General features: G+C 32.7%; 2 long non-coding RNA genes across 3 annotated transcripts; one reads left to right on the top strand and one right to left on the bottom strand.

Annotated features, from left to right (window-relative positions):
• Positions 1-1,359: 1,359 nt before the first annotated feature.
• On the top strand, positions 1,360-7,820 carry LOC148783563 (uncharacterized). Of its 2 annotated transcripts, none has more exons than XR_016051801.1 (3): positions 1,360-1,449; positions 2,942-4,934; positions 7,388-7,820. It is a non-coding gene; the product is annotated as an uncharacterized LOC148783563 (long non-coding RNA). The 2 variants fall into 2 exon arrangements; XR_016051804.1 differs by having other exon boundaries at positions 1,366-1,449; positions 2,942-3,180.
• A 3,283-nt stretch (positions 7,821-11,103) lies between these two features.
• Positions 11,104-12,731, bottom strand: LOC148783562 (uncharacterized). The gene is made up of 3 exons (XR_016051796.1): positions 12,458-12,731; positions 11,535-11,894; positions 11,104-11,294 (listed from the first exon to the last, which is right to left on the bottom strand). It is a non-coding gene; the product is annotated as an uncharacterized LOC148783562 (long non-coding RNA).
• Between the last annotated feature and the right edge of the window lie 756 nt (positions 12,732-13,487).

Below are 13,487 nucleotides of genomic sequence, written 5' to 3'. Positions count from 1 at the left end.
AAGAAAATTTAATATGAAAATTACATTTATGTTAAAATTTAGAGGTGCGCCTTAATTGGATTGTTTAAAGTTGCAACCTTATGCAAACCACACCCCTTGAAAAATATATTGATCATTTACATGAAGGGTGTGGCTTGCATAAAGTTGCAACCTTAAACAATGCAATTAAGGTGCACCTCTAAATTTTATCATAAATGTAATTTTGATATTAAAAATTCTTAGAATGGCTTGAGAATCTATTTTAATCTCTAATTATAAAACTTTAAACTCTAAAGATGGTTCAAATCAAATAGATCTATAAACACATGAAAAATGACGATCTAGATAATGTGTTGCAAGATGCACTATTTCTAGGACCCAAAATATTATTATTATTATTATTATTCTTTTTATATTCATACATCTTGATGTCGAGATGATCAATTGGAGGATTTTTCAACATTAAAACAACTTTTTTCGATTTTTTTTGAGGTCCGTCTTTATTTCTACACTTTAAGATTGCAACCTTATATAAACCTTTTCCTTACATGAATTGACCAAATTTAAATTACGGATGACTACCAGAGAGCTTAGACTTGGAAGTTATTTTCTGCAAATATATACGAAAAAACAAGCTGATGTTTAAAATACGATCTTAGAGCGTGAGAGCAAAAACTATCTAAAATGATGCTGAGAGAGAGCGAGAGAGAGAGAGAGAGAGAGAGAATGTGTGGGATTTCCTCAAAATTGTGTAATTGTTTATGTGAACGTGATAAAAAGGATCGCAAGATAAAGGAGTTTAGTTGGAAATTTTAGATGGAAGTAAATTACATTAATAGAGTTTCGACTTTATAAGGAGTTTACATGGAAGTAAAGTACATTAATAGAGCTTCAACTGACCTACTTGAGAGGATATTTTTAATCTAAAATTTGTTAACCACCTAAACATCACTTCTCTCAAAAAATAAAAAATAAAAAATAAAAATAAAAGTTTTTTAACTCTTAGATCTCACCCTCTAAAAAATGAAAAGTTCAATATTTTTTTCAAGTTCTTTATAGGGTTCAATTAAGAATTCAGTTAATCTATGTGTTAAAGAGGTTATATTTGAAACTTAGAGGTCCTAAAATTAATTCTTTACCTATCTTGAGACAGTACTTTTTTCAAGTTCTTATAGGGTTCAATTAAGAACGAGGTTAAGTTCAAGGGTTTATATTCCAAACTCAAGGGTCCCAAAATTAATTTTTTACTAGAAGGAGAGTAAATGGACAGTATACTCCCGAAGGAGTAGAGTAACTTTTCACCTTTTAATGGATAAGTCTTTGGCCCTTTCCTTTCGTGACAAAGTTTTCTATTTAAAGTGAGAAACAAAAAGAAGGGTTATCATTTATTAAATATTGGGTTATTCTCTGTCGCTCAACTCTCAAGATTCAAGACTCCGGCCGGATTCCGGTCACCTTCAACAGTCGCCGGTGAGTTTTTTTATTTATTCTGATTTTTAGTATCTATTTTTTATTTATTTTGATTTTTTTTTTTTTTTTCCTTTTTTGGTTTCAATTTTAGGTTATTAAAGAAGGGCTTTTACAATTTGTAAAAGCCCCTCAAAATATTGCGCGAAATTATATAGAAAAGGAAAAACCCCATGGTTTGGGGTTTTTGCTTCTTTTTTTTGGTAATATATTAGCTTTAACTTTCGATGTTGTAATTTGTAAAGGCTTAAAAGATGAATCCTAAATAAAATCCAAAAACTGAAATAAATAACAAATTGAAATTGCAATTTCTATTTTAGTTTATTTTTTGTAAAGACATTTTAGAAAATTCAAAAAACAGAAAAAATAAAATAGAAATAAAAGATAAAAAACACAAATCGAGAACAAAAACAGAGAAAAACTTTCTCTCTTTTTTTTTTTGTTTCTGCTTTTATTTTCTTTTTCTTTTTTTTACTTTTTTATTCTTTTGGTGTTTAGAATATAAACAAAAAAAGGAAAAGTCCTTGGATTCTTTTTTTTTTTTCACACATATAGTTTGAACTTTTAATACTGTAATTTGTAAGGGCTTAAAAAATGAATCTAAAATAAAACAGGAAAAAAAAGAAAATAAAAAATATTGAATTTCCAAGTTCCTTTTGTTTATTTTTTTTGTATAAAAAAGAGAGAGAATATAACTGGGGCATTTTTGTTTTGTTTTGTTTTTGTTTTGTTTTTGTTTTTTCTATTATTTTTTAAATTTTTGTTCTGGGAAATAAAAAATTTAGAAAAGAGAAACTAGAAAATCCAAAAATAGAAATAAAAAAGAAATAAAAATGAAAAAATAGGGATTTTTTTTTTTTTTTTTTAAATTGTTTTCCTGTTTTTCAATTTTCGAATTTTCTTTTTTTACTTTATTATTCTTGTCATGTTTAGAAATTAATATTCTTTTGTTTTCTTTGTATACATATATAGTTTTAGGTTTTAATGTTGTAATTTGTAAGGGCTTACCAGGTGAATCCTAGATAAAATCCAAGATAGTAAGAAAATAAGAAAATAAAAAAAAATTAAAATTGAGGTATTGGATTATCAATGAGTATTTGTGTCTTCTTTACAAATTTAAATTATTTTATTTTATCGAGTATTTCTTTATTGTTTGAAGCGTTATATTTATTTCATTATTTTTTAGATTCTTCCTTTTTTTTTTTCTATATTTTCCCTATTTCTCCTTATTTTACTATTTTATTAATTATTTAGTTTCTTATCTGGCCAGTGGACCTTTCTGGTTCGGCCGGTCCAAAACATCAGTCCATTCTTGTGAACATTAATTTACTGTTAGTTTCCTGCAAACTCAGGATTCACTTTTTTTCTTTTGATTGTGTAGCAAAATCACTGCTTTTCTTTGTTTGAAGTAGCAGACCGCAATATGTTTATTGTTGGCTTTTATTATTAAATTTTACTTTGTTCATTTGATTTACTCTTTCGTTATATTGTGCAGAGACCAGATTCGGATCTAGAGTGCGCAGAGAAAGAAGGAAGTTCCCCAAACTCTCCCCAGTAGCGGTTCGAATTCTCCATCTCCAGTACTCTCCCTTCTCTCCGTCTCCCTACTCTTCCAACTCTCTATGGAGTCTACAGGCTCCAATTCTCCATCTTCTTCGGAGTCTAGAGGTTCCAATTCTCCATTTTTTTCGGAGTCTAGAGGTTCCAATTCTCCATCTTCTTCGGAGTCTACAGGTTCCAATTCTCCATCTCCTGACTCTATGGAGTCTACAAGCTCCAATTCTCCATCTCCATATTCTCTCTTCTCTCCATTTCCTTACTCTTCCCACATTTTTACTCGAGTTTTGGTTATTGATATTTGGTTTTTCTATTTATTTGATAACTTTTTTTATAATTAGGAAATTTATGTTAGTTTTTTATTAACAACTACAATTATTAATAAGAGTTATTTCTTGTTTTCTCTTTGTTCTATTATCCTCGTTTACCAAAACTATCTACATTTACGTTTATGTCCATTTAACAAAGAAATGGGCACATAATTTGTTCAATCAAAAGGTTAGTAGAATACCAATGATATTGGTACTCTTAACAGAATCTCTACAAATAATAGAAGGAAGTGAAATTGAGATTAGCATAATTCACAGAATTCCCCATTTGCTTCACTTGATTAACCATAACATGTGCAAAATAACTTCACAAGGAGGAGGAGTTTATGAACAAATATGCAAAACATATACTGTGAGCAAAAATCGTAGCAGCACCATTACAGACCCTTTAAATCTAACAAAAGTAGAGAGGGAATATACACGAGCATTACACACCATCTATAGGATCAATGTATATCATAAATACTCCTCTCTTGCCCAAGCGTAAACAGGTGCGGTGCATGGCCTACAATTCTTCAGACTTCTACTCCGACCATTTTTGTTTTCCGTTAGTATACTTCGGCCGTTGTTATTGTTGTCAAGACTCTTTGTCATCTACTGTTGAAAAATCGAACCGACCTTAGGAAGTGGCCAATGGCTAGTTCCAAGTTACCGGTAAACCGCCCGGTTCCACTAGCCTATCTGGGCATGTTCTGGCAGGTCCAAAAAGTGTTAAAAAAATATATAAAAAGTGTCTAAAAATTATCAAAAGTAAAATTAAAGCATGATTAAATAAATACATCCAAATGAAGTTGAAAATTAGTGAAAAAAAATAGATTTTAAAAAGCCTATTTGTGCCCAGTGGTATTTTTAAATTTTTCTAAAAAACATGAAAAATATAAAAATAAGTATTAACTAAACATTTTACAATCTTTGCCAAAATGATAAAAAAAATTCGAATACATATTACAAACAAGTGTAACACCTTGGTGTCCTCCATTTTCAGTTTTTTGAATGCAAGTTTTTCTTCCACTTCATCTTGGTTCTTCTTCTTCTTCTCATCACAGTCAGAACCCACTTCCGGTATTGTGAGTCTTGGGCTAGTCTTGGTACTTCTTCTTCTTTGTTGCCAATTTTGTAAACCCACTTACCTGGTATGAGAAGAAGAACCTTTTCTCTGTTAGTATATCAAAGAAGAACCTTACGCTTAATCTATTTTTAGGCAAAAAATCAAACTTAGAAGCTTGTGCTTAAACCCAAGGATGTGAAGCCTATAACATGTAAGTGAGTTTACAAAATTAAGCGTAAGGCAGATGGAAGTGTGGAAAGATTTAAAGCAAGGATTATTGCTAGAGGTTTCTCTCGAAAGTATGGGGAGGATTATGAGGAGACCTTTAGTCCTGCTACAAAATTGACTTCTATGCGGGTTGTAATTCTTGGGCAGCTTACTATGGATGGAAGTTATGGCAGCTTGATGTTAATAATGTTTTTATATGGTGAGATCTATAAAGATATCTACAAGGAGCAACCACTTGGTTATGTATCTCATAGTCAGCCGGGGTTATGTTTGCAAACTTAATAATGCTCTTTATGGGTTAAAGCAAGCCCCTAGAACGTGTTATGGTAAGATTGCCGAATATTTACCATTTTGTAATTACTTTGCTTCTAAATCGGATTGTAGCTTGTTTGTTAAGAAGCATAGAGGATTGCATCTTATTGTTTTTTGTATGTCGATGACATGATAATTATTGGCAATAATGATGAAGAAGTTGCAAAGCTTCGGGCTGAACTTTTTAGCTGGTTTGAAATAAAAGATTTGGGCGAGCTTAGTCACTTGGCTTGGAAGTGGAAAATTTGAATGATGGAATATTTGTTTCTCAAAAGGGCTATGTTGAAAAAGTTATTTCCAAGTTTGGTTTAGACCAAAGCAAGCGGTGTTCCACCCCTCTTGATGTTAACATAAAGTTAAGCCGTGAAGAAAGCATGCTTTTTCCAGATCCTCCACCATAACGTGCTCTTGTTGGTAGTCTTGTATACTTGACTACTACAAGACCTGATATTGCATTTTCTGTTGGGCTGGTTAGTCGTTATATGCAAGCACCATGCACTTGGAGTTAGCAAAGCGTATTTTGAAATATATACTCTTCACTCTTGATATGGGCCTTATGTTCAACAAGGGAGTTAGAGTTGAATTGAACGGATTTTTTGATACTGATTTTAGTGGTGATTTAGATGACTGCAAGTCTACATCAGGTGATGTTTTCTCATATGGCTCAATGTTGGATTTGGTGCCATCCAAACTCACCAACATAAGGAAATCCCATATTTTATGGGATTGAGATATTTCCATATTTTTTGGGATTGAGATTTATATTGATAAGTTTCCTATAAGAAATAGAAATCCAAAAAGATTAAGACTCTTTGATTTATCTTGTGGTTTTGAGATATATGTAACATCAATAGGAAGTTTCATATTTACTATGGACTCCTAATCTTATATATATACGATGAAAGTTTTGAGTCCCCATATGGGAATGGTGGTTCCTCTAAAGAGAGAGGGAGATACAGCCTCATGTGCATAAGATGCAATTTCTTCAAATAGAGAAGAAAGCTTCACATGAAGAGAAACATTGATGATACCTCTTGAAGACTCTTTCATAGTGAGATGTTTGTTTCTTGTATAGAAATGGTTTTTATGGAGATTTTGGGTTGTTTCCCCTTTTAGTGAGATAAAGTCTCGTTTGCTCTCAATGTTATTATCTTCCTAGATAGTGGTCTAGTTATGTAATAGAGATCAGAGAATCAGCATGGTGCAGTTTGGGAGAGCAGGTTTAAAAATGGTTTGCTCGATTGTGTTTTTATCGAGGTTTGTTCCAAAATTTTTGATGCAACTTTCATTGATATAATGGATTTCTATTTGTCGTGGTCGTGGATGTAGCCCTCTTGGATGAACCACGTAAATCTTTGGGTTCTTGTGGTGTGTATTTCATGTTTTATTTCTCGTACTTTATTTGTCAAAAATCAACCCATCGGGTTTAGAGCTTTCGTGTATAAGTGGTATCAGAGCCTGGTTTGGTTTTCCATATGGCAATAAATGTTTCGAATGCAAGGTTCGACGTGAAAAAATTTGATGGCAAACACTATTTTTTAGCTAGAATGATGAATAAATTTATTTGGTAAATGATGAAGAAGTTCTGAAGCTATCCAATGGATGCTAGCATGGTGAGCAAGTAATTTTGATATCAAGGTGGAGATTGTTGGATTTGGTGCTATCCAAAATCACTAACATAAGGAAATCCCATATTTTATGGGATTGAGATATTATCATATTTTGTGGGATTGAGATTTATATTGATAAATTTCCTAAAGGAAATAGAAATTAAAAAAGATTAGGACTGTTGGATTTATCTCGTGGTTTTGAGAAATATATATCATCAACAAGAACTTTCTTATTTATGGATTCCTAATCTTATATATATGGGATGAAAATGCAGAGAATTTGTATGCCCTATTTGGGTCCCTATATGGGAATGATGGTTCCTCTAAAGAAAGAGGGAGATAGAGCCTCTTGTGTATATAATGCAATTTCCTCTTAATGAGAAGAGATCTTCCTATGAAGAGAAACATTGATGATGCATCTTGAAGTCTTCATTTAGAGTGAGAGGTTGGTTTCTTGTAGAGAAACAGTTCCCATGGAGATTTTGGGTTGTTTCCTCTTTTAGTGAGATAAAGTCTTGTTTGCTCTCAAAGTTGTTCTCATCCTAAACAGTGATCCAGTTATATAATAGAGATGAGAGAATCGACATCGTGCCGTTTGGGAGAGTAGATTTAAAAAAGTTTTCTCGACTGTGTTTTTGTCGAGGTTTGTTTTAAAATCTTTGATGTAAAGTTCATTGGTATAGTGGATTTATGTTTGTCGTGCCCATGGATATAACCCTTTTGGGTGAATCACGTAAATCTTTGTGTTCTTGTGATGTGTATTTCATATTTTATTTCTCCTATTTTATTTGTCAAATATCAACCCATTGAGTTTAGAGCTTCTGTGCACAACACTCACCATGTGTTTCATGGTGTAGCAAAAAGCAAGATTCAATGTCTCTCTCTACAACGGAGGCAGAATATAAGGCTGCTTCTCTTGCAACACAAGAATGTGTTTGGCTACGACAGTTGATCGATGGTGTTTATTCACCAATTAAAAAGCCAACTATCATTTATTGTGACTACCAAAGTGCTCTCAAGCTTGCAACAAATCCAGTTTGTCACGCACTGCCCAAGCATACTGAAATTGAGCATCATATTCGTGAGAAAGTGCTAAATGGAACAATTAACGTTTTGGAGGTGCGAAGCAATGACAATATTGCTGACATTTTCACCAAGTCACTATCCAAAGGTCCATTTGAATTTATTAGAGATAAGCTTGGTCTCATTTCTAGAAAATTACTTTAAGGAGAGTGTTAAAATTATTAAAATGTATTTTTTAGAAATTATATTAGCGCTTATTTTATTTTATTTGGAGTGATGCAGTGAGTGTTATTTGTAATCTAATGTGAAGTTGTATAACTAATAGGTGGTTGGTAGTTTTTTTTTTTAAAATAGATAGTTATTGCCGTAAGAAAGTAGTTGTTGTAAATGGGTAGTTTAATTTTAGTTGTAGGAACCTCTATTTCAAAAAGAGGTGCGTGGTGGGAAATGTGGTTATCTTGTGTGTCAAGTGTAACACCTTGGTGTACTCCATTTTTAGTTTTTTGAATGCAAGTTTTTCTTCCACTTCATCTCGGTTCTTCTTCGTCTTTCTATTTGCTCGTGAGTCTTGGGCTAGTGTGACATTGTTACACTTCTTGAGAAGCGGTTTGTTTCGGTATTGTGGAATTTGTCTTTCTCTGCAATTTTTTATTTTTTTTTAATACCCTGTGGGACCACAATTTTTTTTATTATTGTTACACTTCTTGAGAAGCGGAACGCCCAGTGCTTGGTTCTTGTTTGACCGGCCAGTTCTGAGTTGGACCAGCCGAGTTTGCAAATACTGGCTTCAATTCTTAGGAATACCCACAGTAGTGTTTGTTTTTTTAAATTTGAGAAAGATTGAGTCATATTATGTATTATAATTATAAGAGTACATATTTATCAATTTATCAAAGGAAAACACTATAAAATGCTTTTAAGTGAAGTTTTACAGTACGACACCTATAGCTCGTCACCATCCAAATTCCATTACACAATCACAACTATTTGATAATATTTGAATTTTAATAACTTTTGACAAATTAGATTGACTTAAAAGTTTGTAGGTGTGTGTGCCTTAGTGAGGCACCCCTTAATAAAATAAAAAAATAAAATACCCAATGAAGTTTTAGGGGTCTTTTTGTAATTTTATTTTTTCACAAATTCTTACATATTTTTTTGGTACGAGCTATTCAGATGTAGACATGCTCCAAATTTTAGATAAATATGATTTGAAAAAAAATTATAAAAATTCAAACACTATCGGACAACCGTGACTTGTGATGAAATTTGGATGTGATGAGCCATAGGTCACACAGTCATGGCTATCTGATAGTATTTGAATTTTAATAATTTTCTAACAAATCAGATTGACTTGAAAATTTGTAGATCTATGTGCCCTAGTGAAGCACACCTGAATAAAATATAAACAAATATTTTGAATAATAAAAAAAACCAAAATACCCCTAAGATGTTTTAGATGTATTTTCATCAATTTATTTTTTTGACAATTATATTTATAATATTTTATTCTGGTGGGACCTACATATATGCACACCTTTTCCAAATTTCAGATAAATATGATTTGTAAAAAAATTATTCAAGTTCAAACTTTGGGATAGCCATGACCATGTGATAGAATTTGGACAGTGATGAGCCGTAAATGAAGTACTGTAGAACCTTACAAGTTGTCGTATCGTAGTATCAAAAGAAAACACTACAAATTTTAATATATGATAGTATATTAAAATATTTATCACCATTCAAATGCCATCACATAGTCACGACTGTCCAATAGTATTTGAAATTTATTAATCTTTTAAAAAACCGCGCTCAGTACATGGAAACTCAAGAGATAGGTACCAAAAATGGTGGGTTCATGAGGAACCACAATAGGAATTCTACTGATGAAACAAAATTTGGTAAGAATTACCGATTTTACATGGTCATCCAAATCAAAAACACAATAAGATTTGTGTTAGTCCAAAACCGTTGTTACCACGACACTTTATCCCTTAACAAATGTCGTACATGAATACATGTCGATAATTGAGAACACCGGAGTATATAGAAAAAACAATAAAAAAATCATACAGAGGCTCATAGTAGAGTTCAACATCAAACATATGGTCCTCTTCTCAACCACCTCCCCGTCCAATTCTTATGTGGTATAGAAAGGGAAATTATATTATCTATACAAGAAATATAAATTTTATTAATAAATAATAGTTACACCAGTGCGTCTAGACACATAAGCCTTTAAGCCAAATTACAAGACAGCTTCAATACTTGTAGATAATGACACTCAAAGCATTTTATAGAGATCTAAATTGGGAATTATATAGAGAGAAGAGGCTTCTATAAATATGTGCAAAACCAAGCACAAGTGTATAGAGAGGAGAAAATAACGCAACCAGACAAACCGGTTGGGTTGAAGAACAGCTGGGTTTCCCTGACACGACCAAAGAATATGAGAAAAAGTTTTAAAGTTTTCTTTTCAAAAAAAATAAAAGAAGAGCTGGGTTTCCCGGAAATGGCCGAAGAATATGAAAAAGTTTTAAAGTTTTCTCTATCCACATTTCCACTGCACCCATGACGATTTAGACAAGGAGACATACTACCGGGGAGCAATGGATGAGGAGCTATTTGATTGTTGAAGCTCTCATACCATATTATTCTCATCAAGTAAGAGAAAAAAAAAAAAAAAACAGTGATATGATTTGTGTTTTGGTTTAAAACACCTACATGGTATGCAATGACAACTTTATACAACTCAAATACATAGAATATTTGCATACCAACTTTAGACATCTCAAATACATAGAATATTAGACCCGTGTATGTGCTATTTATACATCTATACATAATTTAGGGTATGGTTTGTATAAGGTTGAGGCCCTAAACAATCAAAGTAAGGCGTACCTTTAAATAGTGTCGAAAGATGATTTTTCAATACTATAAAATTTATTTTCATATCTAATAATAAAATTTAAAGCCTTAAAAGTAGTGTAGATCGAGTGGATCTATAAACACTTGAAAATATTAAAAATTGATGGCCTATATGATGCATTACTTGATGCACTATTTTCCATATTTGAATTTTTTTTTTTGTCCGCCCATCTCAAAGTCGAGGTCATCATTTTGAGGGTTTTTGACATCCAAACAATCAATTCTAGTGAAATTTTGAGGTGCACCTTAATTTGATTCTTTAGGGTCTCAATCCTATATGAAGTTTACATAATTACATATGTCACATATACTGGTTATGCTAAAGTGTTGATAATGTTCCTTAAAAATACGAAAATCGACATTCTTTTCTTGGGTAAATCAGTGGAGGATAAAACCTTCTACCCGTTTTCATTAATAAAATAAGACGAAATACAACTTTTTTTTACAACCCTACAATAAGGCAGTTGTGCAATACGAAAATCGATATTCATCAACGAAAATAGATGGGAATATGGATAAGCAATCAGGGACTGGTTTACCGTGTATATTTTTTAGGTTGCAATAGCCGGACCATGGGGGTGAATGAACTCTCTCACCAAAAATGAAATATAGATGAGAATTAGATATATGCCTCCTTATTCATTCCTTTTCTCTTTGCAAAAGGTCCAACTAATAATTGTACATATTTAAGTGCACAAATGCACTTGCATATACTATACATGTATTCAGATGTTTGGTCTTGGACATCCTACATAACCGAAGAATCTTGTCCTTAAGGACCTAACAATCCAATCTTGGGAACCCTTCTTTTACCTGAAAAAAACAAAAAAAAATGAAACATTAGAGAATTAAGAAGGTTAGGACTAGAAATTGGTATATGGGCTTGAACCCCACTAATCCGGATATCAAATCCATGTATATAAAAATGGTCAGGACGACGAGTTGCTATAACTATGACATCTTGAGTTTTATTTTTAACAGATATGAATTGTCCAAAAAGGAAAAAAAAAAAAAAAAAGGAAAAAAAAGGCCTTTGGGTATGTAAGGAAGGACCTGAAGAAGATAGAAATTGTAAACAACTCCATGTCCACCAATAGCAAAACTAGAGGCATCGGTGGCCATGAGCCCCTCCTCCTCCTACCCTCTCAAAATTTTTGAGAATTGGCCCCTCTTCATTTTGGACGCGCAGATTTGCACCATCATTTCTGTTTCATCAAGTCAGCAAATCGTGACCCTTGGTAGTGAATTCATTTGCAAATTCCCTCTATATGTGTTGGGGATCCGATGGTGGTCTTCAACCGGAGCTCGAGCTAAGATTTTCTCCCGCCGTTGGATCAGGCTGTCCACTTCTTTTTGTAGCTCCGGTAAATATTTCAGGACCAGGGTAAAGGTTGTTGGGATACTCATCCTCTTCTGTAAAATTTTACAGATTAGTTCTCGACTTAGGTTAAGAAAATAAACACCCCGCTCTGTGTGTTCGCGCGTGCATGTGTGGGCTTAACATGTAATTTTTTTTTGATAATTGATAATTCTCAACACACATCCATGTAAAAGGCCATGTTATTTAAGACTTAAAGAAGAAAATGTAATAAAATATACAAAAACACGATAATTCTCAACTATGATCATGAAGTTTCAAAGTTGGCTTAAAATTCTAAATGATGAACCAAGCTTTCTCAATAATCGATCAAGAAAAACAAACCTTTGTGTTTGTGTGTGTGAGAGAGAGGCAATTATTGCCCCAGGATAATTTTTGTGTGTGTGAGAGAGAGAGGCAATTATTGCCCCAGGATAATTTTATGTGGCTACTTATTTGAAATAAAAAAGCATAGTTTTATCTTCCAAAGATTGAAATGAGAGCTACTATTTTTCTTGAAAATTCCAAAAGCTACTATTTTTCTTGACAATTCCAATAGGTTATCATGCTTTAGACCACGAAAGTAACCCAAGGAGAAGAGCCTAGCTAATGAATTTACCCCTTGTTCGGATTCCGGCAACAATGATCGCAGACTCGAGTAGAGGGAATTGAGCTTTGTGCGACGATCCCGCTCGTTTGCATTGTGGGTGAGCTTCTTGACATTTGAAATTTGCTCGCTTTCAGCGTTTTATGAAGAAACTTGAAGAAAAGATTGTGAGATATGAGGATCTCCATGGTAGGAGAAATCACCATTAAAACTCTCTACATTCAAGGGAGCTAATTGCTCTTCTAATGGCCATGAAAATGTTGTTGGGTACACATAGGAAGGTGATAAGGTTAGCATGGTGAGTATCTTAAGGCAGTTTTTTCTGTTTGGATTATTTAAGGGAATTAAGTTGGGATCATGAATATATATACAGGGAAAAGGCCACCCCATGTAAGTTGAGTTAGTTTTATAATCTCTCTATGTTAGTTAAATTAATCATGATTATTATATCGATGATAGAAAACTTCAACTTGCACTTTGTTTTTCATTTTGCTTCACTTTGTTTATGACTCACCAGTTACTAATCGATGAAATGGAGATTTCAGCATTTCATTAATATTAACGATTAAGGACCTCGAATAAGCAAGTTAGGAATCTAGTTCAACTAATTCTCCTCTTAAATGCGTTTTATTGTTTAGATAATAAGTGCATGCTCTCCAGGATTATGATGTGCATTTGCGCGTTTGCATGCTTAGGAGGGTTTTATTTTTTTTGTTTTGGAAAATCTGAAATTTTGAGACCCACTTAAGTATCAACTAGCAAGAATTTGAAAAAAAATAAAAATAAAAAAAGAAAAGAAAAAATATTTTAAGTTCTTTAATAATTAGATCAGACCATCCAATAATTGAATAGTCGTTATTCAATATGTGGAAATCTTCTTTTTAGGCACAGACAAATTGCATTTGATATTATTTTTAGGATTGTAAACAATGAGACCATTTATCTTTCATACATGGAGGTCACAATTACTTACAACCATCCGATATGAAATCTGATAGATTGGATGTGTCACAAAGTTCGAGATATTTGTTTTGGACTTTGA

This window comes from Amborella trichopoda, chromosome 1, assembly GCF_054954075.1.
Source record: "Amborella trichopoda isolate Santa Cruz 75 chromosome 1, AtrichopodaSantaCruz75HAP2 v2.0, whole genome shotgun sequence".
NCBI lineage: Eukaryota > Viridiplantae > Streptophyta > Magnoliopsida > Amborellales > Amborellaceae > Amborella > Amborella trichopoda.
This window is presented reverse-complemented; position numbering and strand designations above follow the sequence as displayed.